Here is a 25,345-nt window from a genome sequence, read left to right as displayed (position 1 = left end):
GCCTCAATTATCAGCCCAATTTCTGGGGAATTTTACTACCTGGTCCTTCTCAGTGCTTCTGTGTTCTTATTTTTGTGTTTCACTGAACAAGTTTTGGCAAGCACCATGAATGCTTTTGTCCTTTGCAGTGAAATAATGGAAGTTTTTTCCATTGCACTATTTTATGGCAGCATAAAATTTCATGACATTTATGAAACTTTGTGTCGTGGAGCAGGTGGCTTGTTAACTTTTATTTTATTTTACTGGTCTCATTTGTACACATATGATATTCAATCTGTGTCACAAATTGGTGAATTATGCTAAGATATTATCCGATACTGCTATCTGAGGAACGTGATGGTGATGAAGCAAGCAGGTGTATTTCTCTCGTCTGGGTCTTGGTGTTGCATTGAAGCGCTCCCTCCTACAATGGGTGTTGGGAAAGGAGAGCAGCCAGGAGGCTGGGGGAAGGTCAGCTGCTCATGGTTTGTGTGTAACTTCAGCTGCCCGCTGAGCTGCTCTGCCCCTGTTCTACCTAATTAAAGGCACTCTGCAAGCCTGAGCTAACTGGGCTTAATGTTTCTGGGGGATCTCTAGAATACTGTGGCAGACTAGTGGCTGTTGTGGTAGAAACACGGAGAAATAGGGAAGAGAAATATAAACAGCTGTAGTAGGCAAAGCTTGGATTGCCATCTGATGCAGAAGCTGCCCCAGTGTGCTGCTGGGTGCTGGCTCTGCAGCGGTGCAGCCGGGCTGTGCTGCAGCATCCAGCATCCTCCATGTATCCACGTGGCTACAAAGGCAGGTGTAAAGATGCCCCACTTCCACCAGCTGCAGGGATCCCTACAGCACTGGGATGAAGGCTCCGGGCTTTCTGCAGAGGCAGCTGTCAGGCTGGTGCTTTGTATGATGAGGGGGTTATTGAGTGTCCTGGTGGAAGCTGTGTTTAAGGCCCCCGTAGTTGTAGCTATCTGCTGCTGGTGGCCACCAGTGTCCCTATGCACAGGGGTACAGCAGCATCGCATGCGTGGAAATTGCTTTCATGCTGACCTTTGGGCCCATTGCAGTGGTTACAGAGGTTTCTTTATTTTCCCTTTACTTTTGGTGGGAGTGGTTCCCCACGGTGGTCATTATTGGCACTTTTTGCTGTAATCCCTTAATGGCATCCCTGGCTGTGCTCCCACCAGAGCCCTCCCTGCAGTGGCAATCTGTCATTCCCAAGGCGTGGATCCAAGCCCTCCTGTAGGTGTTCCCTGCTCCACTGCAGGTCCAGCATATGTGCTGAACTTTTCTCTTGGCATCTTATCTAGCACAACTGATTCATTTTTACTTTCTGCCATCTATCCTCACCGTGCAGCTCGCAAGCTGAATATTATTTTCTGCCGTTGTTCATGAGCCCAGGCAGAAGAAGCTGTTTTGCCTGCATGTTATAAGACAAAAGCCTGGAGCTGTGCTGGGAAGGGCCCAACAGGGCACTGAAGTGCACACTGAATGATCATGGAGGGCTAAGATCAAACGTGGGACTGGAATCTGCTTTGTGCAGGTGACAAGCTGCTCCAGATGGAGCTGGGATCCTCAGGTGCAGGAGCCCACCCTGTCCTGCAGCCTGTAGCATTTGTCACAGCATTTTCACCCCATCTGCAGTGCGGGGTTAGGAGCTGTCACCCTGCTGCTGTCTGAGGGCAGGAGCTCTGCACACACTGAGACAGACCCCTGCTCAGGACTCCCCTCTGCCACCCATGACACACCAGGCTGCAAATTAAACAGAGGTTTAACAGAGCTTGGGAGCACAGCCAGAATGGTCTGCGAGGCTGCTGGGAAGCAAGAATCCCCTCTGTGCTGCCTGGGTGTGTGAGATTGGCTTTAGCTGTCTTAATGAGACCTTGGGAAGCTCAGAGCGAGGACAACCAGGGTCAGCTTTCTGCTGAGCTGCTTTGGGGATGAGGGAAACATGGGCTTAGCTTTTTATTTCACACCAAGACTGTAATTACATGTTCAAAGAGCTACAAAACTTCTATTTGTCTATAAAACATGCATTATTAATTGGGCCAAAGAGAAACTGACTCAGCAGCCCGCAGCACAACAACTCGGCCTGCTTGGGTTGTGCATCTCAGGCCCCATCACCTCACCATGTCACCTTGCCCTGTCACCCCCCTCCACATCCCTTCCTGAGATGCTCCATGGCAGAGGGGGACCTGGAACGGAGTCCTGCACCCAGGGTGGGTGCAGCACAGCTGCAGTGACCACCACTCATCACTGATGAGTGCTCAGCCAGGTGCCTGGCTTCCTCTGTGCTGTGACAGTGACAGCAGCTGCCAAGAATCTCACTCTTCGGGCATTTTCAAGGAAATGTAAACTAAACTTGAAAAGGAAGACCCCACTGATGATAGATTTATTTCCACCAGCAGGATTGCATTGCATTTTGTGGTCATTTTCACCAGTCACAGATTGGAGATCTTGTCCAGAGAGATCAGCAGTGCTGCCACATTGCCTGATGTGTCAGTTTCCCCACTGCTGCTCATCCATGCTCTCCGGCCAGATGCTAACTGTGATGAGCTCGGTGGGCGCGAGTCAGGAACAAATCCTCAGCATGAAGTTAAGTGGTGTGGATATCCTCAGGCCTGGGCAGCATGGCCGTGTAATTGGGTATGGTGGAGGCATGGTTGCTCAGCTATAGGTGTAGCATGGCCACAGCGGCAAGCCCATGCAGCAGGATCTGCGTCTGTCACCACCTACAATGCATCTCAGGCTTTGCAATAGGTTGGGTCTTGGTTCGCTGGTAGAACTTCAGGCAGCAAAGCACCCAGTCTGGACATTAACTCAAATGCTTCAGCTGATTGCTGTTAAAGCACTTAGGTACCACTAACGCAACAGGAGGAAGGCTGAGATCGACGTGTAAGTCTTCCTTAGGGCCTCCATTTATCTCATAAATGCTCATAGTGAGTAATGTTTATGACTTTCGTTTCAGTTTTAAGATGTGGGCCCTCTCTCCAGCTATACCACAAGTCAGCTGTTTGTCACATATTAAAATCTATGACTCCTCCCTGCAAACCTTGCCTCCCTTCAGCTCCTTTCACCAGGATGACTGCTGTACAGCACAGCTGGGGCTGCTGGTGGTGCACGTGTGGTGTGCTGAGTTCTGCAGCTGTGACCTGGATGCAGAGCTCCTGACTATCCTCACAGCTTCACCGTGTCTGGGACTGCAGTTTGCATCTGGCTGTAACACTGCTGTTTGTGCTCTGCAGGAGCGCTGCTTTCACACAGAACATGGCCAAACGTTTTCAGAAGGAAACAAGCAAACAAACAGAGAACTCAGACCAATAACATTGTAAGCTGACCACACAGAGCTGTCAGTGATTCCTGGAAACCTTGACCAGCAACGTTTTGTTGTCTTAGAACATCTCAGTTCACACAATATCGATAGTGCCTCCAAAATCCGATGAGTGCTGTGATCACAGAGAATTCAGTCAATAGGTGAAATGGGAGGAAAAAACAGCCCTTACAGCAACCACAAAGAAGTGCTGATTTATTTATTTGTATAGCCACCGAGAGGACACAATTATATTTGAAGTATTAAATAGACTGCGGCTGAGGATTACGTTTAAGGCAGATGAGAAGTTTTTCTGTTTAAAAAAGTAAAATAAAGCAAAGGAAAGAAGCTGTGGGAAAAGGAGCCACGGGAAAGCAGTAAATGTACAAAACAGAAGGGTGAAGCACACTGCCCCACACATCTCATTTGAGAATTACCATGAAAGATGGTTAAGTGCTAATGAAACAAGCACTCAGTCTTTAGCTGTCCTCACTTGAATTTAATGGTTCTCACTGGGCTGCAGGATGAGACCTTAATGAACTGAGCATGCCGTTAAAAATTCGTGTCAGTAATCTATTCTGAATCCTCTCTGGGATGTAGGCTTGGCAGGAACGTTGTGGCACGGCCTTGTGATGGGCCTGCTTCAGGCAGATCCAGCTGTGAGGCCAAGCACAGAATGCAGATTCTGTAATGAGGACGCTGGCAGAGCCGCAAACAAGGAGTTACAGTAATCCCATCTAGATGTTATTAAATCATGTGCAACTGCTTCCAGAACCACAAGGCAAGATTCAATCCAGGCAGTGCTTATAGGATAGCAAGAGGCCGTTTCGGCTGCATTTTGGTGTGCTAGGCTCTCACATCTCCTTTGACAAGCATAACTCCTCGACTTCTTGCAGATGTGCAACGTGGGTATGAGAGACCATCTCTGGGAATGTGTTTTGAGTAAATAATTATTTTAAAGGATAAGAGAATGGATTTTGATTTAGCCAGTTAAAGCTCTTTTCACCCCAAACATCATAAACAATCTTTTCTGATCCAGAAGGCCCTGCCAAGAGATAGATACAAGGACGCAGAGTTAAAGTGGAATGCTGCACGCTGACTGTCCGTCAGGGTGGTCTCACAAAGAGCTGCTACTGATGCACTGAGTGCTTATCGAAGGGTTCCTTGGCAATTTTACATCAACACCTACGATCATAAGAGTGGAAAAGAGACCAACAAGGATCGATTTCTTCCGCAGATTTTGAGTCTCCTTGTGCTGAGCGCTTATTGTGGTGGGAGTTTTCTGTTTCTTTGTTTCTCTGTAAGACCACTGCTGTCCCTTACGTGTGTCGGATGTCCTCATCCAATGGGCTGGCATCTATCACAGGGCTAAGTGTGCAGATGAGAGCATTGGTGGTTTGGAGCCGGAGTTAGAATTCCCTCTTTTTAATTTTTTTGGGAGAAAATAGATCTGTGGGGAAGATGAAAATACCCTTTTCAGTTGAGAAATGGTGACATTTCTATTTCTCTAAATGATGACAAACGATGAGAAAAGGTGAAAAGACCTGGGACAATGTGCTTGCGAAGTTCCTTACCGAAAGGTACCAAAGTTGGTTGTTCTGCGAGGAGGCTGTGGGCCAAGAATGTACTGCAATAGTCAGCACTCCAGAGGAAGAGAAAGAGCTCACTGGACCTCATCCTGCCCGACCCTTCAGACCAAAGTATACATCTGCTTTGAGAACTCTCATGTAAGAATAGCACTGAAGAGATAGCTCACTCCTGCTGCAGGTCTGGGAGTCGGCAGCACTCGGTCTCCTATCTCATGACATCCCCAGCCCTGGGCATGCGGATGAAGGCTGCTGGAAAGCTCTGCGGCAGTGCCTTTGCCTGCAGGAAGAGTCCCTGGGTCTGGAGGAGGATGCTGTGAAAGCTCCGCATGGCCATCCTATTTTTGCCTGTTTATCTTGTCAGTGCCAGCCTATTTTGTGGGCAGCTTGTGCTCGTCTCAAGGTATTTGGGTTTGATAATCTGATCAGTGCCAGTCCATTCTTGGCTTCTGTACCCACCTGCTGACTCCCTCGTGTTACTCTTCTGGTGCTCCATCCATCTGTTAAGAATTTACTTACAAAATGCATTAAAATAAGACAGTATGATTTTATGTATTTAGGAATGCTGTTTCCAAAACTTCAAAAATCTGAATAAATAACTGTGTCTGTTAGTCTCACAAAGTCTTGTATTTTATCGTTAGTGATTTACAGGGAATGCCACGATGTTCAGCAAACAGCCCCTTAGCATCCAAATTTACTGGTATTCAGAATTCATTTCATACTTTCTTTCTGAGTAGTACAGGTTTTCAGAGCATGTGTGCATGTGCGTATGCTGAACACTACCATCAAAGAACAGTATTCAGATACAGAGTGCAACAACAGCTCTCATCAAATTGTTTTTTGACTGGGAAGACCACAGCTGAGACTTAGGCAATGGGTTCACTACAGATCCAGCAGATTTCAGGCTCAGGGCTATGGTTTTTTTCATGCATGTTGGTGATTCAGGATGGTCCAGGGGGGACAGAAGACAGCTTCTTTACACTGCCGAAGCCGATGTATGTGCTGTTAGCAGTGATACTGCCATGCTGGGGTACCTGGAAGGGCTGATGCTCACAGCTCACACTGCAGGGCTCAGATCTCCACTCCCACCCTCAGCAGAGCTTCTTGAGCTGCAGGAGCAGCTCCAGATGGAATGGGCCCTGGAGATGCAGCTCCTCTGTGTTCAAAGCATTGAATGTACAGGCAAGGAGGCACACAGACACCTGTCAGCCACAGGCGGTGTCAAGGAGCTGCCGATGGGTGCAGGGAGGTTTTGCAGTGGCAGGCTCTGCTCTGCTCGTGCCCCTGGCAGCACTGGGCAGGGATGGCTCATGGGGCCCAGCAGAGATGTGCGGTATCATCTCCCTCAGGCAGACGCCAAGGATCTCCCAGCTGCTCCCAGAGATGTAGCAGTGAGGGGGCTGCTGGATACAGCACAGCTGATACCTCTTTATCTTCTTGTCGAATGTCTGCAAGCTGCACTTTGTTTAAATGAAGCCTTCATCTGCAACATCTCAGTAAATGCCATAATGTTATAGGAAAAGAAGTCTGGCATGGCTGATGTGGGGATTAAAATCTTTTACTGTTGTGTCTCATATAGTGAGTAACGTGATATTGAAGGATTCTAATGCATACAGCAGAGCCAGACTCAGCAAGACCTGAACAAACCCCGCAGGACACCGGAGAACCAGGCTATAATATAGGTCAATGTTTCCATGTGTGGTGTAAGTTCCTTTTGTCTAATTAATCCGTATCTACCAGTATGTTAATGAGAGGGAGACAGAGAAAGCTCATTGCCACCGAAAGGTCCCCAAGGCTGAAAGAAAACAATCCCAGCTTGTGGCTAATTATTTTTTGCTTAAAATTTATTACTCTGAAAGAGAAGCAAACACGGTGTTTATTTGACCTGTGCCCCCTGTACCAGACTCTCTTTCCAAATGCTGTTCTTTAAAACAGCAATTAAAGGGACAGAAAAGGAAAGGAAGAAGCTGCTGAAAGCAGCACAGCAAAGGGGAAGGGATGGTCACAGCCTGGGATTCCAGCAGTGCCCATCAGGTGCTCACCCGCACTCGGCCATTCCTGACCTGAGCTGTGTTCCTCTCCTTTGTGGCTCCCCTTGCAGGTCCCCTGATGCCTATTTTCTCCCTGTGGCTCCAGGGGGGAGATGTGGGGCTGATCTCAGGCTTGCATGGGTGCCCACAGCCCAAGGAACATGAGGTGCTGGTGCACCCTGGGCGGGACGGTGCTGGCTGCTATCCTGGGAAGGGCCCAGAGCACTGTGGGTGCTGCCTGCTGCCTCCTCCACCTTGGGAGATCTGATTCATGCAGGAGTCTGTAATAAACATATGACAGCTATTTCTGTAGCTAATGGGAATGTAAAAGTTTGGATAATGTGTATTAATCCCGATAAGAAGTATCTCTGATTAGAGCGACCTCCGTACTGCTACGTAGGAAAGCTCACTGTGACCACAGCAAATCTGCTCCTCGCTGCCAGTGTGAAACTTTCCTGACAGCTGAAATTGTGACACAGAAGTGGACCATGAAGACCTAAAGAATCCATCACCTGTTGCACACCTTGAGCTCCCAAAACAACTAGGTTGGTTGTGCCTGAGTACGGTCACTTCAGTCAACCTCAGGTGATGCAAAATAGGGGGCCTTTCTGATTTGCACGGTACTGCACCTCCGTGAAAGGAATTCAGTGATGGCCAGCTCTCAGCAATAGCAGTGTTGGCTGCTGCACGCAGCTGCTGCCACCAGTGAGTGACTGACGCGCGGCGGTTGCATGGAGGCTCTGTGCATTTGGTGGTGCTTCTGAAACGCGTTTTTTTCCCTTCTTAATAGCTTCATATATCCTCTCCTCTGAGTGAGGTTAAGATACAGCTGAGTGTGCCACTAATTAGCTTGTTTTGTTTTGTTCTGGTCAACTTGAAAGAAAGTATCACTAACTTGTATCAGAAGAGGTTTGTGTGGCGTAGGATGGAGGATACACACTCCAGTGTGCGTGTTGTTAAGAGCAAACCTTCAGTATTTATCATAGCCATATCCAGACCTCTTAAACACACACTAAATTTAACTTTAAAGTAATGCTAGTTCAGGAGAGGAAAAGAAAAAAACAAAACAGCAAGCATCATCTGTCGTCAATTTGATAGTCTGTGATATGTGTAACCAATTGTTCTTATTTACATTAATTTGCATTGTGAAAAGCAATTTTACAGTTTCAGTCAGACTTAATAGGCAATTTGCAGCTCACTGCCTAATGGCATAGTTACTTACGCCTGCCCCCAGGGTGCTTTCTAGACCTGGTATGAGACTCAACCTTTCAAATGTTCAATTGAACATCTTAAAAAGTCAAAAAGCCATTAGTTATTAGACCCAGTTCATACTCACCTTGTCATATCTGATATTATTGCTAAGATGCCCTTTGATTCAGATAAGTTTTGCCTTAGACTGCGTAAATGGTGATTTGACTCTACAAAGCATCACAGCATGAGTGATTCCCCCACCCTGGGGGCACTTTTCTGAAGCAGGAAGGTGAAGGTACAAGGGTGTCCTGGTGAGCCCTGCACCGTGCTCTTTGTGGTTCACCCGCATTTAGGGCCAATTTTCATCAAGGTGTCTCAAAAATTAAGGACATATTTCCTCATGTATGGATGCACGAGCATCTCCTGTAGGTGTGAAAAGAGGAACCTCTTTGAAAACAAAATTGAACAAATGCCCCTAATTCACAATGATTCAATTTGAGGTATTGCAGATAAACAGAGAAATAATGTACATTTGGGTGATGCTGCAGAGGCTATTGTGATTTCTGTCAATCTTGAGGCACTAAGAAAGGTTCTTTGCTGTACTGTGTAACATCAAGAGCTTGTTGTTCCTCAGACAGCATATTTGATCACTGAAGAGGCACTGAGAGCACCTATCAGCAGTCCTGCAGGGAAGGTCGCTGGTTCCGAGTGGTGCAAAGATCTCTGCAGACGGAGCCCCATTCCTTAATTCCTTAAATGTGCTCTGGTTACATGCCAAAAGTGAAGGGCACAGAGTGTTTTAAGTTAAATCTCATGAGATGAATGCAATGGATGCCAGAGTGAAGCAGGTCATGGATGGTGGATGGGTTGAGCAGTGGCTGTGGCTGGGCTTTGTATTGATGTGCCACATGGAGGCACCAAGTGGGAGTGTGCTCTGTGAGAATTACACAAAATACATTTTGTTGTTCTGTTATCCTTATACAATGATTAATGAAGACAATAGAGAGTTGGGATACTCATTTACATGAAGATACAGGCATGTCTGACATCAAGATGAATCAAGGTCTGTGTTATTGCTGTAGCTTGACAGCAATCTTTTTTCACATGCACAAGTATTCATTTCCAACTCTCTTCCCAGTGCTGAAATACCTGTCTAACCCATGCTGATATCACATGTATATGTATAAATTTTGCAACAAATTATGAAAGTGTGTGAATGTTATTTGATTTCTGTGTTCCCTAATATGATAAAGCAAATACAAAGTTTGCAAAATGCCTTTTTCTAGAAAAGAGTAAGTACTGTGCCATGCTGAAGCAATGTAATACCGCCATTCTTCTGCTATAGGAGTCTGCTTTGTTTCTGCAAGAGGGTTTCACTTCAAAAGATATGGCAATTCACTTCACAGTAGTATAGAAGAGATTCCAAAAAGCCTCTGTGGCCGTGTGCTTCTCGGCTATGTTGCATTTGGAGCAGAGAGTGGAAAGACAGACAAGGAAAGTTATGTACCAGATCACCCCATATCACAGTGCAAGAAGTCCCTTGCCTACAATGAATATCTGAGATTGTGAATATCCCTGCCACTTTAGCAATAATTTGCTAACAATAAATTAAGCTTTTACAGAGTTTTTCAGGCAGTTATGTGTCCAGTTTGAAGTCAGAGGAGCACTGTGATGCATGGAGGTGGTGTAAGTAGCCCAGGCAATCTGGTTGCCTCTATATTTGTGCCTCAGAGCATCAGTGATCCAACCCATTTTTTTTTTAAACTTTTTTTTTTTTTTTTTAAAGATGGCCTTTGCTGTTTTCTCCCTGCTATGTAATTAAAAAGCACAAAAGCTCAGAAACCAAAGTACAAGAAGTAGAAGACAACCTTTTAGAATGCAGACTATCAGACATTTTTATAGCACTAGCACAAATCTTTACTACTTTTCTGAGCTTCACTTGTAATGTGGTTTGTATTTTTAGCTTTATATGACAGAGAACCACAGCTATGGCTGCACACAACATGGCTGCCTTCCATGGAGGAGTGCAGTGTCAGCCCCAGAGCATGAGGAGGGCTGAGCTCTGGCCTGGGCTGTGCTGGTGGATGTCTGGGCTCTCATGGAGGATGTTGCTGTTGCCCTCTCCCAGCAGCTCTTACAGCCTGGCTGCAGGGGTTGCCACAAAAACCGCTGGGGAAATACCTTCTTCCTCTGAGCTGACCAAGAGATCCACACCACATGGTAAAGGCCAGGGGTCTGAAGCAGCCAGCCCTGTCTGTGGCTTGGTTTGCTCCCCGTCCCAGGGCATTCACTCAAAATCCAAAGGGTGCTGAACACGTTCACTGCTGTTGACCACATTTTGGGTCTGTCCTGCAATGTTTGTTCTACATCCATCCCTGGCTTCTCTGTAAGTCAGCTGGGTTTTGGTCCATGTTCTCTAGAATGGAGACCTAACGTTTAAGAAATATATCATAGTAATGGAGAATTCTGGATGATTCAAGTTCTTTTTCCTTCAAATTAATGACTGTAAAGGACAACTTCTAGATCGCTGCAGTGCAGTTCAGATATGAGGTTGGTTTTTGTTTATTAAAAAACAGCAACCTGTAGATATGAAACTGGTTTATTAGCCAGTATTACTATGCTGCTCGGAAGACGATGTGCTGCACTTAACACTCCTGGTAATGGACATCGGTCCTTTCATTTTTCATTGATTTTTGCAAGATAGGTTTTCTAAGCTGAGCTGCATGCCCTCTAGGCTGATGCCGAACACCAAGCGTATTCATTAAAGCGTAGAGAAGAACTCAGCAAAGATATTAATCCATTAATCACTGGCACACATAATGACCTTCATGCCCTATCGCAGCCAGCCATTTCAGCAGCACCAAAGTGTGCTGATTCTCAGGTACCAAGCAGGACAACGCACCCTGTGAGGCTGTCTGCAGGATGAGAGGAGCCCTGGGAGCAGCAGCAGCATTCAAACAGGTCCCCCCAGCTGGATGCACCACGGCCTGAGGCAGAGCCGTGGCATGGGGTCAGCACAGCACTCCTGGCTGCTGTGTGTCCATGGGGACAGGGCTGGGCTGCCATGCAGGGCTGAGCTATTCGGCCCAGGAGAAACTGTCATAGGTAGCCACAGAGACAGAGGAATCAAGGGTTTTGAGAGACTGAAATTAACTCTTACGCAGATTGCTCACAGCTCATCTGCATGGGCTGCTTTGTGTCTGGAGTCCTTTTCAGTGGCACGGAATGATCGTCAAGGCAAACTGCAACTCGAATGAACAGACGTGTTGTGCTTTAAATCGTTATGCCAGCATTTTAAACTGTGATTGCAGCATGGAATATGGCAGAACATATTTCTTTAAAAGGAATAATGCACAAAAGCACGAAACCTTTTCTGCAGCTATTCTGATAACAGAGTGCAAAGACTGTCTGAAAATACAAGACAACTCCAGATGACTCCAGTGTCTGATTTGCCTACACTTTGTTTTCTTCTACTGAAACTCTGCTAAGCTTTGAGAACAGAAAAAAAAAAAGTACAATAAAGAAAGAAGGGGAAAAGAAAATGACTATCAGCTTTATTTGCATGTTTCCAGTGACTGTCTTCAGAACAGCTGCATTCAGGCGACTTGCCTGTAGATTTTAGTTAGCTGCTGGGGAAGCTGCTCCATGACAAACACATGATTAATGATCGCTTTTGCATGTCTCTTAAAAATTAGATGTTCTGTCACTAAATAAATGCATAAATAAATAGGCTGGATGTAAAAGAACATGTTTTTCACCAAAAATGACATCTTTAGTTGTAAATTTTAACAGATGTCATGAAACTGAAGATACTATAATCTATTACAAAAAGCTTTTGAAGTTCTATTTTAATTAGCTTACAAAGCCACCAGGACTCTCGGAGAGAAAATGATACATAAAGTGCATCTCAGGAATCACCTGATTGTGGTCACCAGGATGCAAAGAGTGTGGCTCAAGAGCAGCAGAACAGAAGAGAAACCAGGAGCAGTCAGTACTGCAGTAACACGTGCAGCTCTGCTCTTTGAGGCTCTGCTCTTCTGGGAACCTCTGGCTGAATGGATGGAGATTGAGACCACAGGGGATTTGACTCTGAACGTGTTCCACTGGCTATAGATGGAGCTCCTTGCTTTATAGAACCGCTCTCTTTATGACTGAAGGTAACCATATGCTGTGCTTCCATAGCATGTGTTCCAATGAGATTCCCAAACCAGAGCAGATGGGCCTGCTCCAGCATGGCAGTGCTGTGTATCTGTAGCACCGCTAGGAGTCCCGGTGTGTAACCACAAAATAGGTGGCACTTTGCATTTGTGCGTGGTGAGCATGGGTTAAATAGGTCTGTGCTTCCCCTAATTGATATCAATTGTAATTAATCCCTCTTCTGAAATCACATTTGCATGCTCACTGTTCTCTGGTTTTCCAGTTCCATGTTGTCACTCCTTGGCTTTCCGATGCCATCTTCTTCTCCTTCGTGCTGCTGCACCATGGAGCTGTGCTCCCCTGTGCTGTGTTGCAGACCTGTTGTGTGCTGGGTTGTCGCAGCGATGCAGGGAGGCCGTGCTGACCACCTCCTGCTCCAGGTGGCCCTGGGATGGCAGTGGCCAAGCAAATGGCTTATTCTGCTCCTTTCTGAAGTGACTCAGGGGGTGTACGTGGCAGAAATAACTGAGCACACAAATTCGGGTTATGAATAAAAGAATGACTGGCGGATTTGAGCTTTAAATGCAAAAACAAACAAACAAACAAAAAAAAAAAAACAAAAAAAAACAAAAAAAAAACAAAAAACAAAACCCCAATATCATCAAGTTATATCTGTCACTAATGTGTGATTCCAAAAGTCCTATTCAGAGATTTGTGCAAAGAGCATAGGTTTGGTTATGTCTGCTGCATGCTCTCTGACGCCCAGTGTGCAGTTTTGAGGAAAAACATTCTCCTTTTAGGATGCAAGGGAGAGCTGCTTGGGCCGTTGGTGTGAGGGAGGTGGGCAGCACTTCCCTTTGCCGCTGCTTGGAGGTGGGTTGGCAGCAGATCACCCAGCTGCTCGGGGTCAGATGGGGGCATGGCTCCAGAGCAGTCGGTGCCTCTGAATTTATATCGGTTCAGCCAAGATAAGAATCAGACCCTACATTTCCAGCCTCTGAAAGCAGCTGATAAATTTAGTAGGAATAATTTTTTGTTAAAATGTCTTTTGATGGTGTAGCAGAAGCCAGAAGATTTAAGTGTGAGGAGGAAAACTCCAAGACCTGTTTTCTCAGTTGGTGTAAATCGGCCTCGTTACACTGAAGCAAATGGAAGTGCTCTTAATTTACACCACCGGCGCATTGGCAGACTCCCATTTGTTTGATGCTAGAATGATGAGGTGCTTCATGAGCCTCAGACAGGTTCAGGTAGTACAAACCTTTCTTTCCAATTTCCTGCCTGCCTCCCTGGGATGTGGGACAGCAACCGGGGCATTATTTTACTGTAGTTGTTTTAAAAATTAACTTGTAATGCACTTCAGTCAGCCCTGCCTGCAATATGACAACCTTTCTTTCTTTTTAGATCACATTTTGATTTTCACATGGACGTCCTCATCATAACGCATCTTCATTTTGGTTTCCACTCAATGTTAAACTGAGACTACTCAGGATTTTTAATGGTACATTTCTCAAGTTTCTGTTGCTATCCTTCAGGAACCCAGACAAGAATGCATTTATTTGAGCCCATAATTTCTTGGTGCGATGACTGGGAGTCTAAGGAACTGAGTACAACTAGCACTAAGCCCTTTTGATCTCTCTTTAAAAAGTCTCCTGTTTTTAAGATAACTCACTACATGCTACATCCGGCAGATATAATTCGGGTCTCAGTTCACCTACAGTTTAGGTCAAAAGGAGCAATAGCAAAATTAGAAGGGTTTGACCAGCAAGAAATAATTATGAGTTTCTTACAAAGTGGATGAAAGAAAACAAGAGCTACAGCTGTGGAGTCAGACCGTGGAGCCTTTAGGGGACTTTGGAAACTGTGAACCTCACATGTTCAAAGCCTGCTGGGCCACCGGGGGGAAGCCCCGCATCATTCCTGCAGGCTTGCCATGTGTGAGGAGCACTCATGCCCATCCCTCTGATTTCTAGGGCCGTCCAAGTTCTCCTTCCCACTCAATGCCTACTGGCAAACCCAATTCTCATTTTGAACTCTGCTGTCCTCACTGTTTGCACAGAGCAGTGGCAGTAAAACAATGTGGCAGGGCTGTGGGCATTGGATGGCACTGCTGAGGATGGAGCCCTGAGCCCAGTTTTCTGCAGACACCCCAGAGTTGCACTGGCATTTCTTACCAACGCTGCCAGCACTCCAGCATTCCCAGCACCACCAGCACCACCGATGTGGGAGGAGAGGGAGTGAGAGGCACAGGAATGGAAGCTCAGAAGCCTCACACCTCTGGGTCTCCCCACGGCTTTGTGTTTCAGCATTTGTGTTACTTGTGAAGTGCTCCCGTCTAACTGGAAATTTTATAAATGGGCTTGTGAATAAATTTTACTTTCAGTGTTTTCTTCATACTGCTGGGATGTCTGCTGTTTACTGATGATTACATTTTCTGTGTGAGTGCATTTGCTTCTCAGCCTTTAAGTGAAATGCTTGGAAAAATGTGTTCCTATAGCCTTCAAGAGAAATAACAGAAGTTCCTCCCCTCCAGCTCAAGGCAGCTCTCAAAAAACAGCAAGGCTTTAGCACTGGGTTTATCTTAACAATGCATGGTCATTCAAAGCTTCCTCATTGTACTTATGAGGAATGTTTCCAATGCAGCTGTAGAGCACACAAATATATCTAGCCTGGCAGATGGATTGAAGAAAACCTATTTAGTTCAATCATTAGGTCAAGCCAAATAAATTTCTACCTTCTTCAGAGAAAATTACTAATGAATGTCTAGGCTGAAGTGATTTTACCTTCCTTGACACGGAAGATTCAGTTACATCAAACTATAATGAACAGCTGAAAGATGTAATTTTGGTTATAAAAGCAGTGCAACACCTACGCATTCAAAGACAAAATCCTGCTATTGAACGCACCGCAATATCTAAATACTTCTGGCATTAAATATTAGTAAGACTTATTTTCAGAGGAGCTGATGGCTCTGAAGTGCAGTCTGCACTTGGTCTGTACAGACCTTGGTCTGTAAGGACCTTCAGAGGAAGAGCAGCTTTGGTTGTGCTCCACACTGCATTACAGATTAGGAAATGGCAGCAAATGGAGCTCTGGCAATGGGAAGGTTGCTGCCAGGACTTTGGGGGAGAAAGAGCTGTTTTATGTCTTATTTGGAGACTTCTCTTTATTTATCGGTGCTTGCTATCCTGTGGCCTGGGTAACTGGCATCAGAAGAAAGTACTGTTTAAGTAAAACAGCTGTGGTTTATGTTGGAAATAAGTAAAACAGCAGCTCTGTGAACCAAAGGCTGTGTTCTCGGGCATCTGAAACGCATCTACTAAACGCAAAGCGATTTCTTCTAATTCCCAATCTCAGTTTGTGAAGGCCCCGAGTCATCCTCCACAGCTTATCACAATAGTCTCTTGGCAGCTGCAAATGCTTATCTTGAAAGATTTATTTTTTGCAACAGATTGAATTCTCAGAAAAGATCATAAAGATGTTAGGAACTAAAGTGAGAATCCAAAAGGGCTTTCAGGTTTGACTTGGTTAAGCACCCAAATGTTTGGATATTGATTTCAAACTTAGTCAAGCTGCTTAAATCTGAAAATTGGTAATAGGCTTTATCTTCTCCCTCTGTGATGGAAAGTCTTGGCACATGCAGTCCCAAATCCCATTGACCTTTTTCGCTGCCAAATTCTATTGCATTTTCATTTCTAATTTACTGTCCAATCCAGCCCCAAGGTCTCAAGCTTTTACTACCTTTCTGGGTTTCCATTTCCTATTTAGAATGTGCTTTCCTCTCTTGCTTAATAGTTTTCATTTCTTTCCAGTTGAGCCCCACCTTTTTCTAAAAACTTAGAGACTGATACATGAGATCAGATCAGTGATCCATCTGTGCTGATATTCTTTGTTCTGCACTTCACCATGTTCAGATGCTTCAGAAGGAATGGGAAAAACACCAAAATTGAAAATTACGGAAACCTTTGTCCATAGGAAATATACATCGTGCCTTCCTGTGCTGAAGTAAAAGGGTTTATATCCTCTCCCTTAACATCCCGTTGAAATGACAGCATTTTGTCTCAGCACCCACATGCATCTCATACTTCTCTGCATTCTGTTGTGTTTTCAGTCCCAGTAGTATCAGTTGGTAATGAGTGTCACAGGTTTATTATGAAGTGATTTTGGATATTTCTGCCTGCACTCGCGTTTCCCCTGATGATACCACAAGGTATGCCACCTTTCTGCTGGTTTGCTAATTTTTCAAGATAATACGGCCTGTGATTGTCATTAATATGCTAAATATCACCTCCCTTAGAGCAACAAGAAGGCATTATATAAAATGAATTACAATAACCATCTTCCCTCCAGTTTTTAAGGTGCATTGCTGAAAAAGGCTGAAATCTGTGGTTGGAATTACTGACCTTTGTCTTAGTGGCAGTTCTTTTGTATTGCCACCTTATGACAAGCAGCTGCCTGGCAAAGGGAAGGCATCTCTGCACGCTTCTCTTTGATATGCCTCTGAATATTCCTGATGCCATTTCCTCAGTTGACGGTTCCTGGCAACTGCACCACTTATCTGAAAACAGCAGGTAAAATAAATTATGGTCCAAGTCTCACGCAAGGTCAGAGCCATGTGTGCCCCTCACCCAGAACTGCCCCCCTTCCCTGGGCTCACCATTTCCCTTTGGAGCCCACAGCTCCCTGCTGGAGCCCTGCGCGTCTTCCTGGCAGCGCTTCCCATCTTCTACTCAGCATTCTTTCTCCATATTGGATGCTTTTGATCTGTACTTAGGATTTATTGCTTTAATCAATGTAATCTCCGCAGTGTCATTCCACTAACTGAAATAATTCCTAGCAATGTTTTGTTGATCCCTGGGATTGCTGAATGAGAGTGAAGCTCCATGGCAGCCTATGGTGATATTTCTTATCTGTGATGCCTGAGTTGAGCATTTCGGAGCTTTTTTCCTCCGTTTTCTTTTAATCAGAGTTGTCTGCTTAGAGATCAGGCCATTTTGGTGTGTTTTCTCTTTGATAAAACTATGCTTCTAGATGTTCTGTAAAATCCTATTTTATTCCCATAGACTTCTGCAGAAACAAACTTGATTTACAAAATTACAGGGCATTGCTATTGTGTAGTGCCCAGAAACACTCTCTGTTGAAGCACAAAAATTGGTGTTAGTTTAAACTGGTTGCAGAGAGAACAATGCTTTTACAATAAGTATATGACTAGATTAAGGCCAGACTATTCCCAGTGGTGGCAATAGCGTGGTTCCAAGCCTCATGTGGTTATACCCACAGTAATGTCATATTGGAATGCTTCTTTATGGACGTCCTGTGATCACACTGAGAGTTGTTATAATAATCCTGTCTGCTAAGGACAAGCTGAAGCATTTTGGATTCCAGTGCCTAGTATTTATGGAAGGTTTTTATAGTACAGACTCAGCAGTTTACACACTTCGCTCAATTCATTTAGAGTAATTAGTGTAACACCAGGCTGGATTTGCAAATCTGTTTAAGCCTTTCTCCTTCAAGTGTATCAAACATAAACATCTAAAATATAAGCACTGGTGCTAGTTGTGTTATTTAAATCATTTTCCATCTTTATTGGGGTCACCTTGAGTAACTCTCTGCATCGCTGCAGGGCAGGAGGCAGAGCCCTGCCTGCCCCACCGCCCATCTGCATGGCACTGCTGCCAAGGGGCAGGGAGGGCAGGCAGCACCCAGCTCTGCAGGCTCCTTCCTTCCCATTTCACTTCTTGTTCACTGCAAAACAGAGAATCGGTATTTTTAATGCACTTTTTTTTTTTTTTTTCTCCAGGAACGGGCCAATTTTATTCTGCATATCTCCTTTGGGATGTGCAGAAGGCCCTACAATGCTATCTGGAGACATTGTGTGCCAGAAATTGCCTCGAGAGAGTTCTCTTTTATGCTGCATCCCAAACTGCTTATATGGCTCTTCAGCACTCTTCCAACAATTACTAAAGGAAGCACACGCTCACGCGGTGTCCTGTGGATGTGACGTGATGAACAGACCTGTTGGAAAATGTGTCGGGGTAAAGCAGATTGCTGCTCTATCCTCCAGGCGGTGTGGGAGTGCCATTCTGCTTTGTTTTCCATAGGAAAACTGTAGTTGCTCAGATGTAAATTAACCCTGCGATTCCGGCCTTCCCTTTTAATACTTTATTCATTTGAGATCATAAACATCCCAAGGCTTTGGTGTTTTTGGTTTGGTTTATTTTTTGCAGCTTGTGGTCTAGCAGTACCTGGCCCTGCTGGACAGTGCCTGTTTTGGTGCCAGCAGTGTTGGCTGTGGCTGAGAGGTGCTGGAAATGGCACATGGTGGGTGGCTTGGTGGCTCCAATTTGCAGAACTGGTGCTGGTACGTCATGCTAATGTGATGTTTAGTGCTGCTGAGGGATTGCATGTTGCTGGAGACCATCACAGTGGTGTCATCTGCACTTATTAACTACCCTGGCTTTCACAGTGCCCAAAGGATGGCTATGAAGATGATGAAGGGTCTGGACAGGAAGGTATATGGTGAGAAACTGAGGTCTCTTGGTTTGTTCAGCCAGGAGAAGAGGCGACTGAGGGGAGATCTCATCACAGCCTATGGCTCCACACAGTGTGGAGTGCAGTGGAGGGGCAGTGCTGAGCTCTGACAGGAGATGTGAGGGGCCAGGATGTGTGGGGCTGGCAGGAGAGGCTGCGACCTGCAGGCATTGCGATGGAATGGGTCCTGCAGGCCCAGCCAGGGCTGGGAGAGCAGAGCAGAGCTGAGCCACAGGGCTTGTTAGCACATCAGAACAGCTGATGCGAGACTTGTCTGACGAGTAATTAGGAAATGTATTCTAATTAGTGTCAATCACCTTGTGGGTGTGGAAAATAGGACCACTAGATAACATTGACATTTTGTAACGAGATGACAAACACAGCAGAGGAGGAAAGCAGTCTGCAAGGCACCCACTGATAGCAGTGGGACTTGGCTCTGAGCGAGGGAGCACACAAGGCCTTGGGAACAGAGGGCCAGCAGCCAGGCAGCAAGGCTGGAAGCAGACAATCTCAGCAGTGAGGGGTAGGATGCGCTCCAGTCTCAATATGAACACAGGGAGCACAACTTTGGAAACAGAGAGGTTCTCAAAGTAGGCAGGGATAAAGGAGATCCAAAGCTGGAAAGTGAGATAAATAAGAGTTTTATGCACAGAGGGAGTACTCCAGTGATGAGAACATCCTACCAGAAGACTCCTCATTGCCAAAATGCCTTACTGGGCACTGGGCTGTGGCTCTCTGTAGGGGCTGCTCTAGCTCAAAAGAAATCCATCCTGGAAAGTTTCTGTGTTCAAAGCACAACGGATGCTCACAACAGCCCTTTCTGGCACAGGTCCACCATTACTTGCTCCAATTAATTCCATGGGAGCAGGATGAGGACAGCAAACACTATGGTGCTCTGCGGCTGTAGTTCATCAGTTGAAGTGGCTTTAATTTTGAGAAGTCTTATGGACTCCTATAAGGATCAGTAATCATTAAAATTAACCACACACTGATTTAATCAACATATAGCTTTGTTAATTACTAGCTCTTTCTTCATGTCCATCTGTTTTAAAGGTTTTTGTGAACCTGCAGCAGATGTTCATGTAAATATAATAAGTTGGTTGCCGTGCAAATACAAAATTTTCGGGAGCGTTTTTGTTGCAGACTTCTAATTCATTTGTGCTGTTGTCAGTATCATGCCTTCAGTGGCTTAAACACAAAACTGATAACTTTGTTAAAATCCTGTTAGAGATGATTTTTCCTTCCCCTCTCCCCGTGTCCCACTTTTGTCATTTGCTCTCAGCAGGCTGGACCCTGGAGAAGGGCCACAGTTTTTGTAGTGCCATCCTGGGAACTGCCACACAAAAATGGAATAGGGCCCTTCTATTCGTGCTCCTTTCACAAGTGTAAAAAATAATTCCATGCTCGCAGCAAATATGGTTCACTCACATGAGCAGTGTGTGTGTGTGGGAAGCAGTTTGGCAGCACAGCCACCTTCCTGCTAAGCACTGTGCTGCTGGGGAACGGAGCAGAGCTGGGGCAGCCTGAGCTCAGAGCACACAGCCGTGAGGGTCTGGGTGTGTGGGACAGAAAGCTGGAGGGCATTTCTGTGCTTTTTAGAAATGAATACACTGTGGTATAAATGGAGGTGTATAGCATGCCCCCCCGCTTCGGGTGTCCAAATTCTGTCTTTAACTATTCCTGGAAACTCCAACAGAGCCTCACAGAACCCAGTGCAGCTCTGAGGTCAGCCTAGCTCCAGCACCTGCCCCCAGCAGACAGAATGAGATGGCCCCTTGCTGGCTGCCTAGCAGTCATTGCAGCATTCCCACATGGGGCTGGCACCACACAAGTACCAGTGGGACGGGCCCCCTGTGCTTTGCAAAGCCTCTTTGCAATGGATTTTGAAGTCAATTAGAAGTGACTGCTTACTAATGTCACATGATGACATAATGGGAAAACCAACAAAATGCAGAAATGCATATTCATAAGTGTTGTATGTTTCCCATCTGCCTTCTTTAGCAAATAGTTCATCCAATAAATAACAGAACCCAGCTTCAGCTGATGCTGCTCCCCAGTCCTTCGCATGTGCTGTTGCTGATCAGAGCTGCAAGCCATGGAGCTGGAATGGAACCCAGTGAGGTTCCAGACATGCAACCTGTCACTCATTTCTTCCATCCTGCACAAAGTTACCTTTGCAGAGCTTTAGCTGGCAGCTGATGCTGAACTCTCATCGGGATGATGTGAAAAACAAAGCATATGTATTGGTGTTGGTTGGTGTAGTAGAGGGATTGATGGATCACAACACAAAGATTCTTGCAGACAGCTGAAACCTGAGTTATCTTTCATTTCTGTCAGCACTTGAAAGAACTCTGATTTCTTCTCAGTTTTTGTCTTCTAGGGCTTGAGTGTTCATTTAGCTGTGTATTGACAATGATTTCAGTTGTCCTTCAGTGAGGAAGGTGAGCACGAAGGCAGCCCAGTAAATTCCTCTCCTCTTCATCCCTACACTCAGATGGCTGCTGCTGGCATCAAGTTCCAAGTGCAGAAGACTCACTGTTTTACAAGGAAGGGAGCACAAAGAATCTGAAGCCAAGAGCACAGAGTCTCAATACAGAGGTGCAAAAGTTAATTTAGAATTGATAGCAAATAGTCAGCAATAGTGAGTTCATTTAAGGCAAACCTCATAACATTATTAACATAAAGAAGAATTCTACAGTTTCTGGTAATCTTTGTACAATACTTGCTAGGATTTATATTGATTTAAAAGTGTGCACTTCCTGACTGAACACAGCAAACAGCAGAGAAGCTTCCAATTCCCACCACAATTGAATTTTACTACACCAGATCCTTAGATTTCAGATGACAGTAGAAATTAATAGCAGGAATAAAATCTTGTAATTGAAACTGAAATGAAACAGTGTTACAGATGGAACATGAGCTTCAACTTTGCTCCAAGAGCGTGAGGAATCACTGAGCATTTTTTACTTCTTTGACTCCTTTCCACAAATATTTTGATATGCTCAGAAATTTATCTTCATTATTAAGGCTGCTCAATTACCACATCCCAATGAGTCTTAAGTCAAGATGTATTTCTGAATAAATGGCAACTGAGTAAAGACTAATATATTTCTCACTGAATACCCAGGATATAGGCTATAGAATTACTGTGGGACATGATGAAGCAGAAATCCCCCTGTTCTCCCTCTTTTATAATACACATTTCTATAATATCCCTTAATTTCCTCTAAGCACCTTGTTATGCAATGGAAATTGCAACAAGACAGCAGAGATGCAAGACCTCAGGCTGCAGCAAGTAAGAATCCTCTCAGACACAAAAGCAGCAGGTGCAGAAATAAGGAAAAGAAACTGCTTACCTTTAGAATCCCTCCAAGATCTTCATGTAAGCAGAGACATCCTGATGAAATAGATTCTCATCCACTGCCAGCCCTTAAATGAGGTCTGGGCAGGGGTGGATCCTGGCTCCAGCCCTTCTATCACTCAGGTACATTGCATGCACCTGAGCTCCTCTGTGCTGGCCCTGCCTTCCCACCAGGTGCTCCATCACTGCTTCAAGCCATGACTTAGCATTGCCACTACACTCCTTAAATGTCTGTGAAAAGGAAAAGCTCAGATCCTCTCTGTGCTGTTTACCCTCGAGCTGTGAAAGTCTGCTTCCAGTACAGACCCTGCAGCCTCTTCTCCAGCAGCTGCACCCATGGGGCTGGATCCTACTGTTTTTGCAATGCTCTGTGCTGTGCCGATGGTGGAAGGGCAAACAGCACTTTTACTTTATAATTTCCCTTCTGCATGACAGTGCAGCAGCTCCGTTCTCCTGAGGCCTTTCCTCTGTTTGATCCATTCCAGTTTTGTGCAACGTTGGTGCTGCCATGTGCACTGCAGATGTCATGGAGCACAGGCTTCGAGGTGAGCAGTGCAGAGGGACATCCCTTCAGGTCTGAGCAGAGAGTGGGGCCATCCGTCACCTCACCTCACCCGTGACTGCGTGACTGACCACAGAATCAATGCCTTTTGATTTTTGCTTTTGAAAGCACCTTGAAGATCACCTAGCTTCAAGGTCCATAGACAGGGTTGCCAGCCATTAAACCCAGCCCCAGCTTGGGCTGCCGGGGGTCCATCCAGCCTGGCCTTGAGCACTTCCAGGAATCAGGCACCCACAGTTCTGTGGGTGAATATTGACTCCCCTTGGTTGGACCTCTTGAATCACAGCAGATCTAAAATTAAACCTGTAAATCCTCCCTGAAGCCCTTTTCCTTGTGACTGAGTAAGAGCATGTTGTCTAGAAAAAAAATAAAATCCATTTTGGCTTATTCAGAATTGTATAATTTCTGTGCAGATTGTTTTGTGTGCCAGGTTGGAGCCCTCTGCCATCACCTTCAGTGTGTTTTGGGCCACTGCAAGCTGCTGAGCTCCCTGGTGCCATGCAGCAGGGAGCCTTCAAGATGCAGGTTCTTCTTGGAGATCTCCGTGCAGCTTTGAGAGTTTCAGTGTGATTCCAACCCCTTTCTGACAGCAGTGTTCAGTATCTCACTGCCTCTCTCACAATGGAGGTGGGTGAAGTTTTTCCACCTGCATTTCTTCTGCTTTAAAAGTTAAACTCAAATAACTGTGTGCTTTGTCAAACTGTCCATCAAGTGTGCCATTCACAAATCAAGACAACCTCACAACTTTTCTTCCAGCACTGTTGTTTTTCAGGCATTGTCTCCAGAAGTTTCCCACAATTTAAATTGTAGGAACTGTACCTTCTATTATTTTTACTTTAGTGGCAACACCGAATTCTTTTGTTTCAAATCAACCTCACACATTTTAAAACATAGTTTCTGATTCAGCCAGATAATTTGATCTCCTGAAAATGAGTTTTTATGAACCTCATTTTTTATCTTCCTTTCTCTTGATTTGGGAGTCTATGATATGTCTCCATGTCTAAACCTTATACGTTTATATAGAATGGATGTCAGGAGGAGGGAAGTTAAAAAATGATTTTCCACGATATTGCAAATTATGCTTCTGAAGAATGTCAAGCCAATGAACGATGAAAAATGAGATAAAGGAGTTTCAAATTGTATTTGAGTGGCTATTCGGTATTTGTATCTATTAATGCTGCAATTCAGTACACATTTTCAGAAGAACCAAGTTTACCAGCTTTATTCCTTCATTTAAATAATTGCTGTCAGTAAGTGCCTCAACAAACCCTCATTTACAAGGCAATTCTCATAAAAGCCAACAGCCACGTCCTGTGCCATGACACCCACACACAGCACTGGGTGCAGCTGGTGCCCACACTGCCCTCCCTGCAGCTGTGGCCCTGTGAGCAGCGTGGCCCTGGAGTGCAGTGCTCTGTGTCCTGTGCACACCAGCAACTTGCTGCAGTGCTGAACGGGGCTCAGAAGGGCTTCGTAGTGTGGTGCTGGCTGGAGGTACGTGTGGAGCATGGATTTCATAGAACCACAGCATGGCTGTGTTGGAAAGGACTTCACTGCCCCCCATCTCCACCCCTGCCGTGGGCTCGGTGTCTCCACCCCCAGATCCATCTGCCCAGGGCCCATCCATGGCCTCGAGCACCTCCAGGGATGGGGTACCCACAGCTCTGGACAGCATTGCTGGGGTCTCACCGCCTCTGGGTGAATTTCTTCCTTGCTTCTGACCTAAATCTCCCTTCTTGTAGCTTTAAGCTGTTCCCTTTGTCCTACCATCATCTCCTGTGTAAAGTCACTCTCCCTCCTGTTTATCAGCTCCCCTCAAGTATCACGGTGAGGTCTCCTCACAGCCTTTCTCCTCTCCACCAGCTGTTCTACAGCAGGTGATGCTGTTGGTGCTTCTCAGCATCTCCCATTGGCACTGGGAAGTGTGGTCCTTCCACAGGCTGCCTGCATTGGAAGGGTCCCACACCGTGCTGGAGGAATGCCACCCCATGAGAACACTGCCCACCACCACCAGCTCTGTTTGCAGAACTGATCCTAGGGCATGGGGACACAGTTTGTGGCCCTGAGAGCCCCAGTGAGCACTCTGTGGAAACACAAACCCTAAGTGAGTGTCCTGCTGTGGAGAAGGAACCTGGGGAAACAAAGCAGTCATCGCAACGATCTTTGGTTTGCTAAATAAATTTGGCTGGATTTGCTTTTTGAGAAGCTTACACTATGGAATGAACATAACCAGATTCTTCCTCATTAGTTAAAAAAAATAAATAGCAACAGAGTGTTTTCTTGCTTGCAGACAAATTCGTGACACATTTCTTTACAATGGGACCACAGAAACCCCATTCCTTTTTTTTTTTCCCCCGAGTTAAGACATGAAAGATTTTTATCTCCAGATGCTTCCCATGAAGGAATTTTCATAACAAGAGTCTATTAAGCGATGTCTACAGACTTCCAGGCCACCCGAGAGGTTACAGGAAAAAAACAGCTGAAAATGGTGCGACATTGTAAAGACTGCAGGGAGAGTGACCGTTGCTATAGCAAATGAAGGAGCATAACTAACCTCTAACACAGCCTGCTTTGAAATTTGTGTGGTTTGTTAAGGCTTTTTGTTCCCAGCAATTCATTCTCTCCATTTCTGCTGCTGTTTGGTAAACTGCTCCCATGTTA

This window comes from Lagopus leucura, unplaced genomic scaffold (genome assembly GCF_019238085.1).
Source record: "Lagopus leucura isolate 7727_CA_CO unplaced genomic scaffold, USGS_WTPT01 Super-Scaffold_100009, whole genome shotgun sequence".
Taxonomy (NCBI): Eukaryota; Metazoa; Chordata; class Aves; order Galliformes; family Phasianidae; genus Lagopus; species Lagopus leucura.
The sequence above is the reverse complement of the archived record's forward strand: the minus strand, read 5'-3'. Positions refer to the sequence as shown.